The sequence below is a fragment of the Zalophus californianus genome, chromosome 12 (assembly GCF_009762305.2).
Source record: "Zalophus californianus isolate mZalCal1 chromosome 12, mZalCal1.pri.v2, whole genome shotgun sequence".
NCBI classification, from domain to species: domain Eukaryota; kingdom Metazoa; phylum Chordata; class Mammalia; order Carnivora; family Otariidae; genus Zalophus; species Zalophus californianus.
In genome coordinates, this window is record NC_045606.1 from 98,094,537 (window position 1) to 98,119,301 (window position 24,765).

The window sequence follows — 24,765 nt, forward strand, 5'->3', positions numbered from 1 at the left end:
TCACCTGGGACCTGGGCTGGCAGAGGTGAAGGATGTGTTCAGCTGGTACCGCAGGCCAGAACTCCCACATGGGACCCCTCCAGCCAGGCAGCCTCAGGTGGTCAGTGCAGGGCTCCACGAATGAGCGTCACTTCCCCCATGCTCTGTTGGTCATAACAATCGTAAGGCCGCCCAGAACCCAGGGGAAGGAACAGACCATAGCTCTCCAACAGGAAAAGTATTGAACTGTTTGCAGCTGTAACAAAACTGCCACACTGCCTAAGGAAACACGAATGTTCTTTACTCCTGGTGTTATCACTAGTTATTTTAGTAGTATGCTCATTTTTAAATGTGACCATATCACCACAACATATGAGGAAAGTTACACAGTTTAATGACCATTTGTAATCTTTTTTATGGTTGCACTTTGGTTTTTCTTATACCACACTCTTCTTCAAAAGATGTTTTTATTGTTCTGTTTGTGCTTGAAATTCATGAATCTCTGTTGACTTCTGTGACTTAGCTGCTACTGACTTTGACAGATCATTTTTTAAAAAAGATTTTATTTATTTACATATTTTAGAGAGAGCGAGCATTGCAAGCAGGGGGAGGGACAAAGGGGCAGGGAGAGGCAGAGAATCTCAAGCAGACTCTGCGCTGAGCACAGAACCCAACGCAGACCTCAGTCTCAGGACCCTGAGATCATGACCTGAGCAGAAACCAAGAAAGTCGGATGCTTAACCAACTGAGCCACACAGGCGCCCCTTGGTAGATCATTTGTTAAGGCACATACTGTATATGAACTTGGTCCTAGACTCATTTCCAGTCCAGTGGCCTGTCCATTGGTTTTCTATTTTCTATTAACATCTCCATTTTATTTTATAGTGTCCACAGAGTTTCAAGGAAATATGCAAAAAAGTCAGTGTGCCAGTAATTCTTCATCTGTATTTAGGCTCAGTTTTCCAATGCCAACTTTCTCAAAACTGCCTCTAGCATGTGCAGTGTCAGAGTTGGTTTCATCTTGGATTTGCCTTCTCTGACATTGAAACCACATGAATATTTAAGCTTTTTTCCCCGTTATACAGACTTGGCTCATTTCTGCCAGCAGCCGATATATGCTAGTTTGATCCCTACTTTGTTCAATTTATGTAATAATTTGTAGAATTTCACTGAAAAAGAGACACACTTGTAAGAAACAAATAGGATTTTAGTAGTTTTGCTTTCCCTTTTGGTTAACAGAGTGTATGGGTATTCTCTGTTGTCAAATAATCAAATTGTGTTGTCTTCCATTGTCTTACATTAGCTATTCTATATGCTGTGGAAAAAAATGTAGATTAAGACCTGAAGCACTTGAATAATAAGTGTAATTGGAAATGAGTGTCAGGTAATCTTTCCAAATTTTGCTAGTTTCATTATTTCCATGTACATATTGAATACTTGGAAAATTATATATATATATGTCTTTATATATAATTACATATTTACTCATATATAATTACATACATGTAATTACATGTAAATTTCAAAGTGCTATGATATTTTGTATGCTTACCTTTTTCTAATGTTAAGAGGGCCTCAGTTTCTTCCTATATTATGTGGAGAATTACAGTTAATTCTTCCTTGCCTCATTCTGTTTTCCTTTTACATTATACACTATGAAATTCAGAACAATGTTCATTAGTCCTCTGCCCATTCACCCCTCTCCTCCCCCAACTCCTGGCAACCACTGATTTTTTTACTGTCTCTATAATTTTGCCTTTTCCATGAGTATACAGCCTTTTCAGATTGACATCTTTCATTTAGGGACATGTGTTTAAGTTTCTCTCGTGTCTTTTTATGTCTTGGTAACTCATTTTTTTAATACTAAATAGTATTCCATTGTCTGGATGGACCACAGCTTATTTATCCATTCACCTACTGAGGGACATCATGGTTGCTTCCAAGTATTGGTAGTTACGAATAAAACTCTTACAAAGATAAGATGCAGATTTTTATGTGGACATAACAAGTTTTCAGCTCCTTTTGATAAATAGCAAGGAGTGTGATTGTTAGATCTCATATGATAAGAGTATGTTTACTTTTGTAAGAAACCACCAGACTGTCTTCTCAAGTGGGCGCACCATTTTGCATTCCTGCCAGCCATGAATGAGAATTCCTATTGCTCCATATCCTCATCAGCATTTCCTGTGTGATATCATTTTCTTATGGTTTTATAATTTAATATTTGTGTAGATTTATCAATTTGTGTATATTTACTATTTTTTTGCTCACTATTCCTTCTAGCATTTCAAAAGTAAGCTCAATCCTTTAGAATTTCCTGTACTTAGGGTCCCTTGAGTTTTGCTTGTCTGAAAAGGTTTTATAATCTGTAGCTGATGCTCCCAGTATCTGAATCATTTACTGCTTTATTTCTGCTGGCTCTAATTCTCTTTCTTGAATATTTGACTATTTTTGACTCTGCAGACCTCATTTTTTGCGTGACTCCTTTCCAGTGTATGGTGAATCTCCTTTCCTTCACCAAGAATTCTTCTGGGCACCTGAGGTCACAATCATTATGTTATTATCTTTAGATAAGTTTATGGCTTGATGCTCCTGGACCTTAATCCACATGCTACCATATGACCCAGACTTCTTAATAAAGGATATTTACTATTTTCTTTTTTCTCTCCTTTGCTCAGAACCAAGGCATTCTTCCCCAAAGTGCCCTGAGGGTGGGGAATGAGAGGTGAAATTTTAGTTCAGCTTTACCCTGGATGTATATATTTTGAAGGATTCTAGTTTAATGTACAGAGTAGCTCCAATCTGATTCCCCCCAATTTGTTAAGCTTGAGTTCTTGACTTCTCTCCCACATTTGCATAGTTTGCCAAAATGAAGTCCAGATTTGCTGGCATTAGCAAATGCCCTCACTTCTATCATGGTGGGTTTCAATCCCATGTTTATATATTTATTTTTTTTATTTTTTATTTTTTTATTATTTTATAGACCTTTGTCATATATAATATATGTAATACTTAATAGTCTATAATACATGCCAATTATCAGTAACATTACATAGAGATATTTCTCCATATTGAGAAATATATAAATTGTTTTATGTGTATAAAATATATCAAATAATAAACAAAAAAATATGGGGAGGGATGTGATAAAAACCAAAGGAAGTCCAGGGTTATACAATAGAGCAATATCAATGTCCATTTATTAGGAAGAGGCAGATTTGAAGTTTATACTTAACCATTGCAAGCTTTTTTAAAAATAATAATGGCTTTTAGTGATTTACTTCCAAGAAGAAGTTAAACTTTCTATTTGTTTTTATTTTTATTTTTTATTATTTTTATTATCATTTTTATTATTATGTTATGTTAATCACCATACATTACATCATTAATTTTTGATGTAGTGTTCCATAATTCATTGTTTGCATATAACACCCAGTGCTCCATGCAGTACGTGCCCTCTTTAATACCCATCACCAAGCTAACCCATGCCCCCACCCCCTCCCCTCTAGAACCCTCAGTTTGTTTCTCAGAGTCCATAGTCTCTGATGGTTCGTCTTAAAAAAAAAAAAAAAAAACATGTTTATATATTTAAATATGCATTGTCAGGGGCGCCTGGGTGGCTCAGTGGGTTACGCACCTGTCTCTTGATCTCAGCTCAGGTGTTGATCACAGGGTCACCAGTTCAAGCCCCGTGTTGAAAAATGCATTTTCAAGTAATCTTAGTTTTTTTTTTCTTTTAATCAGCTATGTAATTGATCTGAATAATCTACTTGACATTAATAAAAATGAACATTATATAGTACTTTTCTTTCTCTTAAGTGTATTTCTTAATATTTGATTTGGGTTCTTACATGAGATTGGTCTTTAATTTTCCTTTCTCATACACTCCCTGTCACAAATTTTAGTATCAAAGTTACAATATCCACAAAATGAGTTGAGAGGGAATTGTTTGTTTGTTTCTTTCTTCCTCCCCTGTTCACTGTTTCTATAACATTAGAATTTGCAAGATGAGTAAAATTCATCTATACTATCGTATGGGACTTTTTTTGTGAAAAGGCTTTTAATTACCAATTCAGTTGGTACAATGGTTATAGGACTGTTTAGGCATTGTGTTCTTTGTAGACCTGGTATCACAATATATATTTTTGTCCACTCCACTAAGTTTTCAAAATTTTGGCATAAAGCTGTTCCTGGCAGTCTCATTACTTCTCAGTGTTGGATGAATCTGAAATCTTGCCCCATTTGAGCTTTCTTCATTTTTGTCTTTATCATTCTCAAAAGAGATTTGTCTACATTATATATCTTTCAAAGAATAAGTTCTTAGACTCACCATCCTTTTCACCTTTGATTTCTGTATCATAAGAATCTGTTCCTTTTTTAAGCTTGTATTTGCTTTTTCTTTCTTTTTGTTACTTATTAAGGTGAATGCTCAACTGATATTTTATTCTTTATTTTTAATTTTTTTAAAGATTTTATTTATGTATTTGAGAGAGAGTGAGACAGAGAGAGCATGAGTGGGGGAGGGACAGAGGGGGAGAAGCAGGCTCTCTGCCAAGCAGGAAGCCCCATGTGGGGCTTGATCCCAAGACTCCAGGATCATGACCTGAGCTGAAGGCAGACACTTAACCAACTGACCAGGCGCCCCTTATTCTTTATTTTTAATACAGGATTTAAAACTATTGATTTCACTTAATGGTTCTCTTTAGTTGCATCCCACAAGTTTTGTTATATGTATTTTCATTATTGTTTAGTAATATTTTAACATCCATTGTGATTTTCATTTGTCCATGTGCTATTTAAAAGTGATTTTAAAAAATCTTATATACATGCACATGTGCACACACACAGGTGATTTTTAGTGATTTCTCTATAATTGCAGTATATTCAGAGATATTCATGGAAATTTGTTGAGAGACTTGTATTATGGTTTATTATGTAGCCAGTTTTTATAGGGTTTCCATGTTTTCTGGAGAAGACCACGTTTCTGATTGTTGAGCACAGAATTATTTTTATCTCCTCAGACCTCAGAAATTTGAGTGTCCAGTTTATCATTGTAGGATTAAACAACATAATCTATTAAAATTTATGACTGATGTTTATTCGATAACAACAAACCCTCTTTGACTCAGGTTTCAATTAGTCTTTCACAAAGACCAACTTCCTCCTTCAATTTATTTAAAAGATAAAATGCCTTTCATTTCACTGAAGAGAGGTGTATTTGTAGGGAAATGTGGTCACATATAATTGCAGGGAATTCCCAGTTCTATGCTGCGCCTCTGCACTGGCAGAAAAACAAGAACTAGTTCAATGAAAATGAGCATTTGGCCGCCATTGTTCCCTTTGCCATTGGCTGTTGTATAGTGTCGCAGCAGGGTAAAGATACAGGAAAGATTGCATGACCAGATGGCCACGAGATCGGGGATGCCTAGAAATAGAAGCTCTAACTGATTCTGAGGAAAAGACTTTTACAATTGCTGTAAGGCTAGTCCCAGCTTGATCCAGTACATGGCTAAAGGATAGGATAATAGTAAATAAGCAGAACTCAGAAGTAGGAAGCAAGATTCTCCTGTGCTGTCATGTAAGTCATCCACCCAACAGAAAGGGAAAATGCATTTAGTGAATGGAGGAATGTACCTCCCCTCATTGTGGTTATTCTTAAGATGGATGATTGTGTCAGTTATAATAGTTTTGGCTTCAGGTCACATAATACTTGACAAGCACTAGTTTAAACAATAATGAATTTTAAACTGTCATTATTATTTCATCTATTGAGAAGCCTGGAGGGAAGGGGTTTCAGATTGGGCAAATTCTATGCCCCACTGGTGCTAGGCACTTTACTTTTCACTCTGCCATCCTTAATGGGCTGAACTTTGTAGTCAGATGTTTCCCTGCATGGTCTTTCTAACAAAACTGTACAGAACGGCAAGGAGGATTGTCTCTCTCTGTCTCTGTCTCTCTCTCTCTCATACAAACACACATGTGCGCGTGCACACATACACACACACACATATATACAGCCTGTTAGTGGGAAGTATGCTACCAAAATCCCCTAAAACATTTTATTTTGGATCCTGTTAGTCATGATTCTGTCATATGCATCATGCCCTAGGTACATAGAAGCCTGGACAAGTGAGTGTCCAGCATGTGCAGCCTCCATTCTGGAAAGCTGGTCTACTCCCAGTATGGGACATGTTTGAAAACATTTTTTGCATAAACAGCATGCAGGATATCCAGAAGAATATTGTGAAGAATGTCAAGTTTTCTTTTCTCTGTCTTTAATGCAAGTCATGGCTAAACTGCAAACCTTTACCTAGCTTTTAGATTGTGCGTTTGTACTTATTTTGATGGTAAGGGTGTCTGATATTTTGAGACACTTCAATAAGGAAAGCCACATTCTGCTGCAGACCCTATGAAAAAGATGATCAAACACTTGTACCTTTTATGTCCCGCCTGGCTTCTCTACCCCACACCCTTAGAGCTGGAAGAACCACCCTGAGATCATGAGCAACTCTAATTGGCTGTGAGCCTCGGGCAAATCACCTCACCTCCCTAGTACTGGGCTAGTCTGTTTTTCTTTTTCTTTTTCTTTTTTTTTTTTTAAGAGAGAGAGAGAACAAGTGGGAGGGAGGAGCAGAGGGGGAGCAGAGGGAGAGGGAGAAGCAGACTCCCCACTGAGCAGGGAGCCCAATGTGGGACTTGATCCCAGGATCCTGAGATCATGACCTGAGCCAAAGGCAGATGCTTAACAACTGAGCCACCCCTAGGCGCTCCAGGCTAGTCTTTGTTAAGATTAAGAGCCTTGGTGTGTCCACTGCACAGTTTTTCAGAAGTGATTCTCACAGTTGCTTTTGCCAATCACATCTTTCTAAGGTCTCTTTCAGCCATAGGCATGCCATGTTTTTCTCATATTGCTGCAACACCCAGCTGAAACAGAGCTGACATCTCTTTCAACTCATGCAATTTAATCAAATACCATTAATAAACACCTACTATGTACAGGGTGCCAAAATGAATAAGTCACGGTACCTTCCCTTTGGGACTCACTATAGAGATGGTTATTGAAATGTAAGTCAGTATATTAAAATATAAAACTTGGGCAAGACACAGAAGTAGCACAAAGGAAGGAATGCTTCATTGCCATTAGGTTATGCACAATCACTAGAGTGGGTCAGGAACCTCTGTAATACTGTCTACAGAAGAGAAAAAAATCATGGCAGACTTAACTTTATAACCATGTTTCTTAATTTGAAAAAAAAAGACTTACTATGATTGATTTAGTTTATTCCTTTTCTCTCTTCTTGTTTGTGTCTTTATTTCCAACTTCCAACTAGATACCTTCTCCTAAACCTCCCACAGGTCCTTCCACATGAACATATCCAGAGCCAAATTCATTATCTCTCACTCAAACTTGATCATTCTCATTTATTAGCAGTTGTGACTTTAATAAAGACTTTGGGGATGTTGCTTAATAAATTATATATATTTATTTATTTGGGTTTTGACCTTTCTATCCCACTGTTAAAGAGAAGCGGCTATAGTGTGTGTGCTACAAGTGATTATCAATGAGGGTAGTTAACAATATCCTATGATGTTTTAAACTGTAACACTGTGAACTCACATAACAAAGGGGATTTAATCAAACCAGATATTGTTTAAATGCAGGTGTTGATGTAAAGACTCATATCAAAAATATAGTATTATGCACAGTGAATCATGGAACACCATCAAAAACTAATGATGTACTATATGGTGACTAACATAACAATAAAAAAATGACAATATTAGTAAATCAAAATTTTTTTTAAAATCTGGAAATATATGTCACATGGATTTTCATTTAATTGGGTGATCTACTTTTGTTATATCTCTTTTGGGGCGGATTTTAACAACACAAATTTATGAGGATGATATTCTGGGTAGAGGCCCCATTTAATTTCCAAAAAAACTACAGCTCACCTTTCTGAGTTGGTTATTTCATGTACTGCTATTGGCTTTTCTTCAGTTTCCTATGTGATACATAGCCTAGTGAATAAGAAAAATGTATTATTACATTTACTTTAACTCTTAGCCTTTGCTTTGACTTTTGCAAGAGGAGACCTTTAATTTTTATGCTTTGAAATTCATGAAAATTAACATTTTTGCCTGATGACTTATTTTTCCACTCTCATATGTCTTTCCTCTTGACTGAACTTAGTCTTTTGTAGTGTTGTAGAGGTTGCAGATTACAAAGTTCTCCCAGATTCACAGAATAATGACTGTGGGCTTGAAGAGTATGCTTGGCAAAATTAGAGAATAATTATATTTTCACAGGTATTTTCAGATATAAATCTGAAATGGACATTCTTCTTGCAAATGAATGATATGTTCTAATAAATATTACATTAAAAGAACACATCTAGTGCAAAATGTTTGATCATGGCTATATGAATTATTTTGACTGTATTATTACCCAAGTGTGTCTCATTTGATATGTTAAGAAATATGGGGCTAGGTTCTCTCTGTCAGCCTCTCCAGATTTGCTCACTCATGTGTGCACACTCCTGTGTATAAGCATGAGAGTGTGTGTATCTTGTTATATTTTTTAGTAAGACTTATCATAGTCATAGATATTAAAACATGTATGTGTGCATACTTCAGTACACGAGGGAAATCGATGATGTACTGTTCAGAAATGAACAAGGTGGTGTAAACACTGTCTCTGAGTCCCTGCTGCATAATGGAGCTCATGGTGGATGGCAGGTGCTGTAGCTACTGGATTGAGAGAGAGGATGCAGCTCTCCATCATGAGCATTCCCCATTACACAGCCATCAGTGAGCTGAAACATTGAACTAGCTCCCCTGTCTCCCGGGAAAGAGCTGCTCAGGCTGTCAGCCCACAGCACAGGTACAGTTCTCATTTTAATACATTAATAAACAAACATTCCCCTATACTTAGCTGATGTGCTCTTACCCCTGAAAAATAAATCCAGCTTTGGGATGCTGACAAAGTGAATCTTCTGAACCTGTTAGAGGGAAAACGGTTTACCATGATCTGAGAAAACTGTAACCTGAAGAAGATGAGGGATGTTGCTTGCGAGAGCACTTAAGAACAAACACTGACCATCCTGGCCGTATTTTAATGTCCTTTTCGGCCATTTCATTGGGAAACACTTTATCTTACTTCTGTTGGGCTCCTGTCAGAGTTTTCCTTGGTGTGAATTGTTGCACTCAGTTGTTCATTCCTGAACTGTGTCCTGGAAACTTTTTCTCCCATCTTCTCAGGAGTCAAGAGGAATAGATCAGTCTTGTGTCATTTAGTAAGCAATTTGGTAGCACTCAGTACTTAAATCTGTCTTTCATACATTACGACACTTACTCTTCATCTCTAACTTTGCTTCAAATGATAGAATTAATACCAAGAGACTTTATTCTCCCTGAAACTTAATGGGAAGGGAGCTTTACTTAGCCAGTTACGGGATTTGTTTGAATGGCTTCAAGTTAGAGAGCTTGCTGCATGCATCTGCACACTGCAAACAGGATCAGAACACTTGGGAAAATTAGCTAGGACTCCATCCACCCCTTGATGATGGTCTAGCCAAACGCCTGGGCAAAGCTCCCACTCTACGGGCACTCTTTGATGAGGCATATCCTCACTTCCTCCATGGCCCCTTTTCTCCTACATTTTATTGCTGACCAAGCCCCCAACTGGTTCACATTCTTCCTTTTATATGTTAAAATATTTAATTAGGATATTGCAACCTAACTGACCAGAGAGGCCTCTCTGAGAGAAAATGAAAGATGTCCTACCTCTTCTTAACCCTTGTTGGTGCTTTTTTTTTTTTTTTAAAGATTTTATTTATTTATTCATGAGAGACAGAGTTGGGGGGAGAGAGAGAGAGAAGCAGAGGGAGAAGCAGGCTCCCAAGGAGCAGGGAGCCCGATGCGGGACTCGATCCCAGGACCTCGGGATCATGACCTGAGCCGAAGGCAGATGCTTAACCATCTGAGCCACCCAGGCGCCCAACCCTTGTTGGTGCTTTTAACCAGGATGCCAATTTTCCAGCATTCAGAATGGCCAGTCTAATGTTTTCTGTGCTTTGCATATTATCACAATATGTCCATTTTACTAGATTTTTTTATACCAAGAAAAGTCATTGTATTATTAATTTTGAAAACCTACCCTTTTACTACACATTTGAGGTAGGTGTAGAATTAACTACAACCCTGACAATTTTAAATTAGTATTTTCATATTCTTTGCTGCAGGTGTAGGAGAAATTTCTTTTACTGGTTTATTATTTTGACAGAGTAAGCCCAAAGGAAAGAGGGTATGTCTTATTATTTTAATATTTAATTATTAGAGCATTGAGATATTTTTGAGAGTAATTATTACTCCATAAAGGAAAGTTCTGGATTTGACAAATGTATCATTCTCCTGAGCTGTTTCTGGGCATAGGCAGTAAGTAGAAGATATGGTGTCCAGAAACTTTCCTTGAATGCCCTGGTCTTTATATTAAGTATGGATCATGGGTAGCAATGCTTGTTAATCACTGAGAGTCAGAGCTGGGAGCATTTCAGTGTATTGTACTCAAGCCTCGGTTTATTTTTAATTCGGTTTGGCTTGGTAAAGAATTGTATTTTCTTTGGCACCTTTTTGTATAGAGAAGAAGATATGCATTGGAGAGAGAATAAACATTTTTAAAAATGTAAACTGCCAATATTTTACTTTTGCTTCCAAAAGAAAGACTTGAGACAGATACATTCGTCAGAAGAAAGCAAAGAGAGTGCAAATCCATTTGTTTTAATGTGTCTTTCTAGCAGGTGGTAGGAGTTCAGTCTAAATAATAGAAAGCCATACTGACAATAAAACTCATTTCACAGAGATGAATTTCAAATATTCCAATAGCCTGCATTTAGCTTTGAAACGATAACCCTTAAGACTATCATTCAAATTTTAGCATTTTTTTCCCTTCACTCACAGGAGCAGGTTTTATCGTATTACTTTTGATGTTCTAGCCTTCTTCTGAGGGAATGTGGTCCCTTAGGAGTTCAATTAAATGGCTAAATGTCTGCTTTTCTAGTCATAACTTGGTTATTCCGCTGTTACCACTAAAAGGTAACTTATTTATAGGTCTCTGTGGATCCTGACATTTTCCTTCCACTACAATTTAATGTCCATCTTCAAATTTTGCTCACCATAGTATTTATTTGAAATCAGTATTGGTTTTAATTTTTTTAATAATGTGAAACATGGCCTATGACTCATTTATCCACACATGGCCGTGTAATCTCCCTTACTAATGTGTCCATACACACTAGGCAGCAAAGCACCTTGAACAGGTGGAGCTTGTAGACGGAGGGCTTGAGCAAATGCTTCGTGACAGAGCGTGGCCCTTAGGCTACACCCCGGAGACTTTCTGTGAGCCTGTTCCCTTCCTCCAGAGGAGGAGCTTTTAGTCAGTGCTGGACGCCTGGGAAGGGAAGGGAACTGGGGATCCCAAGGGTGCCATCTGCAGTGTCCCTGAAGAGCCTCTACGGTCGCCACTTAGCACACACCTTCTCCCCGCAATGACCAGATTCACTGACATTCCCAGTTGCACCTTCTCCAAATATCACTCTGGCAGTCTTGTGGGGGTGGGGGCCCTCTTTCCTGACACCCTGTCCATTGGGATTTTGAGCCTTTCAGGGGGTCAGCGTGCAGCCTGGTTCACGTCTCCACAGGTGCACAAAGACACATTTTCCGCTTTTGTCAACTCTGTTTTCGCTCATCTACTTCATTATCTTTTAAAACTCTGTTGAAATTTCTCACCCATCATGCACTCCAATTTCTCTGACATTGCAGAGTTTCTGCTTTGTTATCGATCTTGTTATTTGGTGGGTTTTCAGAGACAGAAGTAGAACCGTGCTCCATTTATCAAGTCCCCTGCAACAGGAGTTCTTAGATGTTTGCAATTCATAGATATTTATGAGAAATTGACAAATACTTGTATCCTCTTCCACAGAAATATATACACATAGACAATCTGCATGATGCTGGGGGTGAAGACATATGTGTGGGAGGGAAGAAACACGATAATGTGTGGAGTTTTCCTACAGAGGATGAGGAGGTTTCGTTTGTTTTGAGAAATCTTAAAAGTTGTGTCTGTTAAATTCCCTCTTTCAGAGACATTTAGTTATTAATTGTCAAACATCCATATTTTGGATGCTTACTCTCTATCTTGCTTGTGACTTGGTCCTGAGAATACAGATGGTAGCTCCAGCTTGCAGGCACTTGGTAGGGGAGAAGTGAGAAACGAAGAACTATACTGAGTGTGATAGGAGGCTATGGTATAATTTATGCACCGGGTGTTCCTGAGGCACTTAGGGGATGGACCTAGAATTTGGGGTAAGGGGGCAATCATCGGGGAGGTTTTCTTGAGGAAATGATGCTTGAATTTCTTAAAAATTTTGTCTATTTGAATACTATGTATTTAGAGTATTTATAACTGTTTAGTGAATTTTACGTTTGTTATATACTAACCTTTCTTATCCCTGATGGTGCCTTTTTTCTTGGTTTGTTTTTGGTTTTATCTTAAAATATATTTTTACCACTTCATCGTCCTCAGGGACAGTGAGCATTATTTCTGTGTGTCAGACCATTTGCTTAATAATTTATGTGCACTCACTTCATTCTCAAAATGATATCATGAGATAGATACTATTGTTTTCCTCTATTTTAGAGACAACCCTGTAAGGCACAGTTTTAAGTCATTTAGTGAAACATATAATTGGTAACCTGGAATAACCAAGATTCGACTCAGAACTTGCCCTGGAGACTGTACTTCTCCACATATTAATACCAATGTTGATATTATAAATTATATCAATATTTTGGGACTCTTATCACTAAGGTAGTATATCATCAGATCCACCAGCTACTTAAACATTTGTATTTGCCTTGCTTATCTTTCTCAATTCTTTTACCTTCAACTTTTCTTGGTTCAGTTGTGCTTCTTTGAATTAGAAAATGGTTGGATTAAAAAAAAATCCACTGGTACAACCTCTGTTCAGTGTGATGTTCAGTCTTGTGAAAATCGATTTTAGCTATTGTGATACTTGGATATATTTCTACCATCTTGTTTTGTTTTTTGCTTCTGCTTTTTCTGTGTGCCTTTTATTCTTCCTTTTGCTTGATTAAATATTTTAAAAGATATATATGTCCCCCAGCGTAAAATGTGCATGCTCCATATTTTCAATTTTGGGATTATCTTTATAATTTTTACGTGAAGATTTATAAAATTCAAAAGTAACATAACATCTTGATCTTTCTTCTAAACTATGAGAGAAATTTGGTTTATTAGTCTGCTAGGGCTGCCACAACAGAATACCATAACAGACTCAGTGGCTTAAGCAACAGAAGTTTATTTTTTCACACTTCTGGAGGCCCAAAGTCAAAGATCAACATGCCAGGGTTGGTTTCTGGTAAGGCCTCTCTTTCTAGCTGGAAGGATGGCTGCCTTGTGGCCACCTCCTCACATGACCTTTCTTCAGGGCACTCAGGGGAAGACATTGATCTCTGGGTCCCTTCCTCTCCTTATAAGGACACCAGTCCTATGGGATTAGGGCCCACCCTTATGACCTCATTTAACCTTTATTACCTCCCTAAACACCCTATCTCTAAATATAGTCACATTGGAGGTTGAAGCTTTAACATAAGAATTTTGGGAGACACGATGCAGTCCAGAACACTTGACATAATGTAATTTTTCATCCTCTGCCATCCTGTATCCTACTTTGGTCCTACATTTTAGTTCTACCTCGTCTTTAACTTCGATATTATCATTTTTATAATTTTATTTTTATGTAGTTGATGTATTTTTAGATTTTCCCACGTTAGCCATTTTTTCCCCTTTGTACCATGCCTTCCTGTATTTATTTTCTTTTTGGACTTAGTTTCTTTCTCCTTGACACACATCCTCTAGTTTTGATGATTTTTAATGGGGGTCTGTTGGTGGTAACTTGCTTTAATTTTTCTTTGCCTGAAAATGTTTTAATTTCACTTTTTCTCTTGTTTGATAATTTAGCTTGATATACAATTCTGGATTGGAATTTTATTTTCTTTCAGCACTTTGAATGTGTTCTGCTGCATTCCACCTTCCGTTTTCCCTCATTAAGAAGTTTCCTATCTGCTTTAGGACTCATCTGTTTTCTGTCTTGCTACTGTTATGCTCCTAGGTGATACGATTTTACATTAGTCTGTGTCTATTAGATTTATTTTTTAAAAAATTGGGGGAATTATTGTCCTCTTTGAATCTGAATTTTTAATCAGTTCTGGAAACTCTCAGGCATTATATCTTTGAATTCTTTCATCATTCTCTCTTTTCTCTCCTGAAATTTTAATCAAATATATGTTAGACTGTATTTCCATGCTCCACATTTTAAAATTTATATTTAATATTTTTAATCACTTTTCATTTCTGGACTACATGCTGGTATCCAATCTATCTTTCATTTTACAAATACATTCTATAACTTTGTCTCATGTGCTTAATGCAACTAATGAATTTTTTATTTTAATACTATATTAATTCCTGGAGGATCTCTTTGCTTATTTGTCAAATCTGACTGGTTCCTTTTAATATTACCTCATTCCTTTCTTACATATTTGATTCCACTTTTTATTTCTTTAATTATTTTTAATGTCTTACCATATTCCCAATCCTAAAATCTGAAATTCATGGAGACCACATTTTTTTATGTGATATTTCTGCTGAATCTTGTTCATTCTGTTTTATGTTTTGTATCTTTGGATTTTGAGTTTAAATTTCTCAGGTTTTTTCCTTCAGCAATCCTGTAATTCTAGAGTCAGTCCAGAGAAGATTTAAACTCCTTTCAAATGATAGCAGCTTGAGACCATTTTTTTCTATTTTAATTTCTTGGCTTGGGGCTTACACCCTATCATTCCTGTAAATTTGAAAGCCATAATTTTGTTGAGCAAGTCTGTGGTATATGAATTCTCAGAAAGTTTTTTTCCTATAGTTTTTTTCTTTCTATAGGCTATGAAAAGAGACAAATTTCCTTGTCATCTTTCTTTGCTGACTAGTAAATTTTTCTCCAGTATCTGCTTCTACTGAGATTTAAGCATTTTCAGGCTTTATGTAGTGGTGGTGTTGGGTTGGTGGGGGGGTTCCTATTTTTGCACGGGTCCAACACTTGATTTTTAATTCTGCTTGGCCTTTAAAATCCAAACCTCTGCATTACAAAGATTAGCATATAGCTTCTGAATTCCAATAGCTCAGAATCATCTGGCACCCTGAATTTTAGCTTTTTCTTTTTCTTTGACCCCTTAAAGTTTCTCCTACTATATTGGATGCTTAGATATATAATTTAAAATATGTGTGTTACATTTTTATCTAGTATTTCTAGGTTTTTTTGAACTGGAATAGTTTCAGGCTTTTCACATTGCTACATCATAGGAGATGGAATTCTCTAGAGGTTATTATTTCTGTCTTTTTCCTAAATAGTCTATAATATTCTACAAATATTATTGAATGTCAAATATTGTTAAATAAATGATCTCATAGTAGAGAATTTATATTATGATAAAAAGAGAGATATAGTAAAAATTTTACGAATGTTTTCATATGCAATGAGTCATTTTTTAAAAACTCAGAATAAATGTCAGCATTTGGGGAAAAATATTATTGGAGAATATAGGGTTAGTGAAATTTGAGGCATTCTCAAAGTATTTTGCCTTCAAACTGACTTCATATTTTGTTGATGAAATTTGCTAAGAGAATAAATTTCAAGTGCTCTCACCACACACAAAAAATGGTAACTATGTGAGGAGTGGATATGTTAATTAGCTTGACTGTAGTAATTATTTCACTATGCATATGTATATTAAACATCATGTTTTACACATTAAATATAAACAGTTTTATTAAAAAATAATAAATTTAAAAAGAAAAGGATCAGATAGGTGACCTAGTCAAGGACACATAACTACATAACTAATATAAAGCAGGGCTGGGATTCCAACTAGTTCTGCTATTCTGCAGCCCACACTGCTACTAGGATTGTATTTGACAAAATATTGCATTCTTCCATAGTAAATAACAAACTGCTTATACTTTTGAAGAAGAATCAAGAAGACAATATTATTTTATTTTGTGAAAGTATGAATGTATCTGTTTTATGTATTAGATACACTGGCAGGCTATGGTCATAAGAAAATAAGGTTATCAAATATAAGTCTTTGATTTTGTATTTTGCACTCTTGCTATGTATGAATACACAACTAAGTTTTAAATAAAAAACCACTTAACATTTTTTAAAAGACATAAAAGAGCCAGATTATTCAGTTTGATAATTCTGATCTTCTTTTTATGGTTGCCCCTGGGCAGCTATGGCTTTTTAAATCATATTGTACAATTTGATTTGCAAATTGATAACTATCCCAATTTGTCAAGATATCTAGTCTGCTTTTCTGGTTTGCTTTTATTCTCTATGGTCTTATAATTTTCTTCATTACTTTTAAAAGACACAGATATATGTCCAGTATCTTTTAGATTTAAGCTAATTGTGTTATAAACACAGTTAACATATCTTATGATTCTTACATGAGGATAGGAGGGTAGATCCACAGATAATTTTATTTAGAAATAATCAATCTGCTAAGGCAGTGAATTTTTAATAAATATTAACTTTTTATAATATACTAAGGTTTATAATAAAAATAAGGTTTACACTAAGGTTTATAATATACTAAGGCTTTTATAAGGTTTTAGTATTCTAAATTATACATATTTAAAATTATTCTAGCTACCTAAGTGGTCTAATGATATCAAATTAATTTTAATTAAATAAATCAAGCTAATAAGTGCATTTTAAAAAATAAATATTTCCAGGCACCTGGGTGTCACAGTCAGTTAAGCGTCCAACTCTTGATTTCAGCTCAGGTCATGATCTCAGGTTTGTGAGATCAAGCCACATGTTGGGCTCCTTACTTAGCATGGAGCCTGCTTAAGATTCTCTTTCTTCATCTCCCTCTGCCCCTACCCCCTCTCTCTTTAAAAAAAAAATTCCTTTCCTTAATATATAACAACCATATTTTGCAAATCACTACAAATATATTTTGCATTTAGAAAACTGGAACATTAGAGGGAAGGAAAGACTTGGAAGTTCTATTTTATATCCTGTTAATTCATTTTATCAAATAAACAGAAGACTCCTGATCAGGTTGTAACATGATCAGACTAATATTTTTAATAGCGATCACTTGGGCTTCATGCTGGAGATGGGTGGTGGAGAAGCTGTGATAGGGCTCAGATGGTGCAGAATCTGACTGAGAGGATTATTTAAAAGGGAAGGCTGACACGATGTGATTGACATGATGCATTTCAGGGAGTGAGGTTGGAGGTGCCAGGGATGACGCTGGTTACTATGTGCAACCTCTTAGATGAAAGTGCAGTGAAGACTTTTTGAGTGACCACCAATATAGATAGGGATGATGTTAGAATACCAACTGGGATCAAGAACAATATATCTTGAGTTTTGAACGTGTGTGACACATTGGAATGGAGAATTTTAAGAAGCTTCTGGATACATCAGTTCTGAGCTCAGAGGAAAAACCTGAAATGGAGATATCATATTCATATAGTAGGTAGTTGAAGTGGTGGGTTTGGTACGACCATTTCCCCCCCCCCTTTTTTTTTGACTGAAGTGTAGTTAACATACAGTGTTATATTAGTTTCAGGTGTTCACTATAGTGATTCAGCAATTCTAATTGCTCATCACAATAAGTGTACTCTTAATCTCTTTTATCTATTATACCCATCCCTCCACCCACCTCCCCTCTGCCAACCACCAGTCTGTTCTCTGTGTTTGAGAGTCTTTTTGTTTGTTTGTTTGTCTCCTTTTTGTTTGTTTGGTTTGTTTTTTGTTTCTGTTTTGATTCTCAAATTCCACATAGGAGTGAAATCATATTGTATTTGTCTTTTTCTCTCTGACTTATTTCACTTAGCATTACACCTTCCAGCTCCATCCATGTTGTTGCAGATGGCAAGATCTCATTCTCTTTTTTATGGCTGAGTAATAGTCCATTGTGTGTGTGTGTACCACATCTTCTTAATCCATTCATCTATCGATGGACACTTGGGTTGCTTCTGTATCATGGCCATTGTAAATAATGCTGCAGTAAACATAGGGGTGCATATATCTTTTTGAATTTAGTGTTTTGTTTTCTTTGGGTAAACACCCAGTAAAGAGTTACTGGATCATATGGTATTTCTATTTTTAATTTTTTGAGGAACCTCCATATTGATTTCCACAGTGGCTGCACCAGTTTGCATTCCCAACAACAGTGCATGAGGGTTCCTTTTTCTCTACATCCTCGCCAACACTTGTTGTTTCTTGTCCTTTAATTCTAGCCATTCTGACAAGTATAAGGTGATATCTCATCACGGTTTTGATTTGCATTTCCTTCATGATTAGTGCTGTTGAGCATCTTTTCATGTGTCCGTTGGCCATTTGTATGTTTTCTTTGGAAAAATGTATATTGAGGTCATCTGCACATTTTTTGGAGAGGACCATTTTTATACAGAGACTTCCAAAAAAACAGACCTAGCCCAGGACAAACTTTGACAGACTCCTACATTTATACATTAGGTAGAAGACAAGAAATCAGTAATGGAGATTGAAAAGATATTGCTAGAAAAGTACAAAGAAAACCCTGGATGATGTTAGCCAAGTAAGGAAATATTCAAGAAGAAAGAATGGTTTCTCAAACTCTTCAAATATTTGCATTTTATGTACTCATATGGATAGGTAGTGACATTATTTAACACAAATATATTCATGTTTCTGAACTTATCTTCCTGATGAGATTTTAATATTATTGAGGACAAAAATAATGTGGTTTTGGGTCTTTAATAAATACGAAAATTATTGAAATAATTTGAGCCATTTGGAATAATAAAAATGATGATAATTTCTAGATCTCTGGTATATACCATGGACTACAATTTTCTAGGCACTTACTTCATGTGTATGTTCTAATTAATTATTCACAACAACCTCCTGTACTAGAGTTTTATAATTTTCTCTATTTTATAAATAAAGAAACAAGGAAAAGAGCATTTAATTAATTTACCCACATTCAAAAAGTGTTAGAGACAAAATCCCTAGCCTTGTATCTTTTACTCATCCATTATAAAAGGCAGAAAATAAACATACATGTAATAAATGTAAATAACACTAAATTTGAAAAAGTCAGCATATTATATTAGAAAACTTACATAATTAAAATTAGCTAAAAAATTGTCTCCAAAGAAGTTAGCCTTTCCCAAGTACACTACTATTTTATAATAAAGCTAGAATCGCTACAGTCTCTGCTTGCCCACTTCTCATGTTCTCCTTCAGCACTGCAGTTTATTATCCACACCCATCTCTATAGCTGCCCCATATTTCCCACTGACCTAAATGCTAAACCCAAATCAAACTCTCAGTCTTTATATAACTCGATTCTGTGATCTTTCCCACTCACCAGTGATATTGATGACCATTCCTTCACTTCATTGATATCATTTCTTCTTGGTTTTTCTTTTGCCTCTTTCTCATTTTTCTTCACTGGTTTATTTTTCTGATCCTACCCCTGATATGTAGATGATTTCTAGAGTCCAAATTTAGGTTTCTTTGATTACTACTGCATTATGCAATTTCTTCATGCAGTTTCTTCCACCTCCAGAGCATAATTACTCCCAAATCTTTTTCAAACTCTGATCTCTCTCCTGATATGCAGACATTAATATTAACCTGTAGATTGAACATTTTATCTTGGATATCCCCCAGCTGTTTCAGACTTGAGAAGTTCAGCTTCGAGCTTGTCAAAACCCACCCGCCACATTTTCTCTGTCCCCTTTCATCCTACCCCCTAAAGACCAAATGCTCTTCTGCATCTCCTCCGATGGGTGAGGCAAAAGCATTCATTTAGTTGCTCAGCCAGAAATCTAAGAGTCCTTCTAGTTGTCACTGTCTCAGTGTACTCACTGTTTCCAGTGCGTAAGCCAGTTCTGCCATATCTTCCTGTGAAATATCTTTCATCTCTTTCCTCTAGGTTACTTTTATGACATATTCTAGATCAGAATTTGGAATTTCTGGGGTGCCTAGGTGGCTCATTTGGTTAAGTGTCTGCCTTCGGCTCAGGTCATGATCTCAGGTCCTGGGATTGTGCCCCAGGTAGTCGGGCTCCCTGCCCAGCGAGGAGTCTGCCTCTCCCTCTCCCACTCCCCCCACTCGAGGGCGCACGCGGTCTCTCTCTCTCTCTCTCTCTCCCTCAAATAAATAAATAAAAGCTTTAAAAAAAAAAAAAAGAATTTGGAACTTCTCCGGTGTCTCTTTTATAAGACAATCCCTACTTCAGGTTTCCCCTCTGCCAGCCCATTCTCATTTCTGCCAGAGAGAGAATAACATGACACATAATGATCAAGTCATTTTCTTGCTCACAATCCTTCATTGTCTGTTTGCTCCTCCAACAGACAGTTGTTGAGCTCTAGCAGGATTCAGAGTCTTGTGGCATTTACATTCTACTAACAGTAGAAACAGCAGTAAACACTCAGACAGCATATCAGATGGCAATAAGTGTTATGAAGGAAAATGGATTGGGTAAAGTGGGCAGAGTGCTAAGAGGCAGGAGTGTTACCTAACTGGCTGGCGGCCAACGAAGTCCTGCAGCAGAGACCCGGAAGGACATGAAGAGGCAAGGTTAAACATCCCCTCATTCCAGAATGAAAATCCAAACATCCATTCACTTATCATTCATCTAGCAAATGCAGAGAAGTCCATATATATTATGTTGTATACCTTCAATCTATTCAACAATAATTTGTTTCCAAACTTTATAACAAGACACCTTGTATCTTGAACATCTCCCATGTACCCCCCATGGATAATTCCAAGATAGGTAGGGTGGTGAGCTTTATGGCATGTGAGTCTTCCTTAACAAATATGTTTTTTTAAATAAATTAATAGAGAAGCAAGACAGCATTACTGATATCACAAAATTAATACACTGAAAGAGGAGAAACACACACACACACACATACACACACACACACACACACACACGGAAGTAAATATTTTAAATAAACCAATCCAGATAATTAGAAATTTTGACAACATCTGTGATAAGAAACAAGTAGCTGAAGAACTAGAATGAGGAAATTAATAGAATAATTTTAAATACATTAGTCTTAGAAGGTCCTTCTCAAAAGGTGACATGTGAGCTGACCTGAATCATAAGAAGTCAGCCATGAAAAATGTGATGAAAAAGAAAATTTGAGGCAGAAAGGGCTTGTTTTTCCTGAGGCACAGATGTAAGAATGGGGAGTCTGAAACACTGTGATCAAGGACAGCCATCTTAAGCATGTAATCAGGGAACTAGCAATTTGGGCCCACAAAAGTATGACGGACCCATTCTAATTATGATAAATTTACTCACAATGAAAGTATATTTTGAGAAAAAAATCAAACTTTTGTAGAATTTTTTTCTTTTTTTTATTATCTTCAATTAGTCAACATATAGTACATCCTTATTTTGTAGAATTTTCTTATACTTTTTTAATGGTTTAATTAATATTGTTTTAATTTTTAAATCTTGAAATTTGTTCTTAGTGGTTTCATGTGCCCTGATATTTGTAGGATTTAGAAACTCTTCAGGTGTAAATCTGGCTGAGAGGGTTATGCACTGAAGTTGGGGAGGAGGTAGGAGTCAGAACATTTCATCTTTTAAGACCACAGAAGTCTTCCCGGTTTGATAACACAGAGTATCAATATATGAGGGTCAGGGGTCAGACCCCACTAAGGGGTCTAGCTAAAGAGTAAAAGGTGTCCTTTAGTTACATGAAAATCACTGAAATTAGGAAGAGCAGTCTCTGTGACAATCCCTGGGCACTGACTGCAGATTAAAATGGTGGAAAGAATAAGTAGGACATGGGGAAGTGGAGACAGGATAATTTCATTTTACTGGGAGATAATTTCATCTAAAATAGGTTTTTGAATGGCAGAGTTTTTAGCATAAACCACCATTTCATGTTAGCTGGAACATCAGCTTTTAAAAAAGTTTTTATTTTCAGACAATTTAAAACTTGAAAAAAAAAATTCCAAGAAGAGCACAAAAGCCACCATAATAACTTTCACCCAGAGACCTCATTACATTACCCCATCCAGTAACGTCCTGTGTAGCAGAAAGACCCCAGCTGGGGTCACACGTCACATCTGTGTTCCTGCCTTTGCAACGTCTGCCAATAGGAATCCGATCGTCCACTGTTTCTAGACTTCCACAGCCTTAACTTTCCTAAAGACCTGGGTCTGTCCGATGTTTCTCCGTGACTACACCTACATTGTGCATCTGGGGCAGACGGACCACTAGACAATGCTCTGGGCTTCTCATTGCTTTCTCTCAGGGGCCCACATGTCCGTCAGTCCCGTGACTGGTGGTGATAACTTGGATCACTTGATTACAGAGAGGTCTCCCCTGTTCCCTGCTGCAGAATGACTGCTTTCCCCTTTGAAAGTAATATGTTTTCAGGGAGACAGAGACTTTTCTTTGTTCCTCATCTAACTTTCACCCACGCATTTGAGTATCCATTGATAGTTCTTGCCTGATTTAATTACTATTGTGATTGTTGCCAAATGGTGACTTTCTAATTCCAGTATGCTTTTTACATTTATTAGTTAGCATAGTGCTATAGAAACAGATTCCTTTCCTCTCCATTTAATTACTCATCTTTATGTGGGTGGACTCATAGATTCCTGTTTTTCAATGAGATATATGTATAAATTTCTCCCTCCCTCCATTCCTTCCTTCTTTTGATACTCAAGATATTTTTTAATGCTCAAATTATTTATTTAGTACTTAAATTGTCTAGATGTGAGCAATGGAAACCTACTTGAGGCTGGCTCGTCTGTCATTCTGATGTGACCCCTGTCATTCTTGGAACACTTTTTTTTAAATATAGTTGACACCCAATGTTACATTAGTTTCAGGTGTGCGGCATTTTGACAAGTCTGTACCTTATGCTGTGCTCACCGCAAGTGTAGCTACCAATGTCATCATACAAAGCTGTTACAGTACCACAGACTCTATTTCCTATGGGGTCCCTTTCATCCTTGTGACTCGTTCACTTCATAACTGGAAGCCTGTACCTCCCACTCCCCTTCGCCCATTTTGCCCATCCTCCCACAACCTTCCCCTCTGACAACCATTAATTTGTTCTCCATACTTATGGCCTTGTTTCTGCTTTTCTGTTTGTCCATTTGCTTTGTTTGTTAGATTCCATATATAAGTGAAATCATATGGTTTTTGTCTTCTTCACTTATCTCACTGATCATAATGCCCTCGAGGTTGTCACAGATGGCAGGATCTCACTTTTTTAAAATTAATGAATCAGTTGAGGTGCCTGAGTGTCTCAGTCGGTTAAGCATCTGACTCTTGATTCCAGCTCGTCATGATCTCAGGATTGTAAGATCAAGCTTTGTGTGGGGCTCAGCGCTAGGTGAGGGGCCTGCTTGAGATTCTCTTTCTCCCTCTGATTCTGCCCCTCTCCCCCTAAAGAAAAAATAAATAAAAATAAAATAATTATTTTTCTTTCTCCAAATTTTTATTTAAATTCTAGTTAGTTAACATCCAGCATAATATTGGTTTCAGATGTACAATGCAGTGATTCAACACTTCATACAACACCCAGTGCTCATCACAAGGATGCTCCTTAATCCCCATCATCTGTTTCAACTATCCCCCTGCCCCCACCTGCCCTCCAGGAACTCTCAGTTTGTTCTCTATAGTTAAGAGTCTGTTTCTTGGTTTGTCTCTTTTTCTTTTTTCCCCAATATTCATTTGTTTTGTTTCTTAAATTCCACATATGAGTGAAATCATATGGTATTTGTCTTTCTCTGACTGACTTATTTCACTTAGGATTGTGTTCTCTAGATCCATCCATGTTGTTGCAAATGGCAAGATTTCATTCTTTTTTATGACTGAGTAATATATATATATATGTGTGTGTTATATTCTTCTTATATACATCGTATTTGTCCATTCTTCTATCGATGGGCACTTAGGTTGCTTCCATATGTTATCTATAATGCTGCAATAAAAATAGGGGTGCATATATCTTTTTGGAATTAGTGTTTTTGTTTTCTTTGGGTAAATACCCAGTAGTGGAATTACTGGAGTTTATGATATTTCTAGTTTTAATTTTTTAAGTTACCCCCATACTGTTTTCCACAGTGGCTGCACCAATTTACATTCCTACCAACAGTGCATGAAGATTCCTTTTTCTCCACATCCTGATCAACACCTATTATTTCTTGTCTTTCTGATTTTAGCCATTCTGAGCACTTCTTTACTTTCTGGTGCAATAAAATGTTCCAGGCCCCCATTGTACTTTCCCTGATCCAGCTCTGGAATCAGCCATTTCTCCAAGAAGTCCTAGAGAAATAATTTCAGTAGAGAAACTAAGACCTGAGCTAGAGGGGTACTCACTGTGTCTGGAGGTAACCCTGCTCCCAGACCATCTCCAGTGAATGGTAGGAACCATCTGTATATTGAACCCATACACCATTCCAGCTAGATTTATTTCTGTAACTATCTGTATAATCCTGAAAACCACAAGGGCACCCTGATAGATTAAATTCTAGTCCAGACCCACAAGATCATTCAAGATTTTACACTTTTCATTTGTACCCTCCTTTCCTGACGGTGAGAACCTTGCTCCCACTGTCAATATATTTATTTGCTCGATCAGCCTGTATTGCAGTCACGCTCCCA

The 24,765-nt window shown here is 36.7% G+C and overlaps 1 protein-coding gene and 1 long non-coding RNA gene across 3 annotated transcripts in view; one reads left to right on the forward strand and one right to left on the reverse strand.

The window, feature by feature from the left end:
* Positions 1-24,765, forward strand: part of CNTNAP2 (contactin associated protein 2) — a 2,031,041-nt gene that overhangs the window by 1,176,856 nt on the left and 829,420 nt on the right. The window lies entirely within an intron of this gene.
* LOC113911584 lies at positions 1,530-19,666 on the reverse strand. The gene is made up of 3 exons (XR_003516546.2): positions 19,483-19,666; positions 7,936-8,001; positions 1,530-1,632 (listed from the first exon to the last, which is right to left on the reverse strand). It is a non-coding gene; the product is annotated as an uncharacterized LOC113911584 (long non-coding RNA).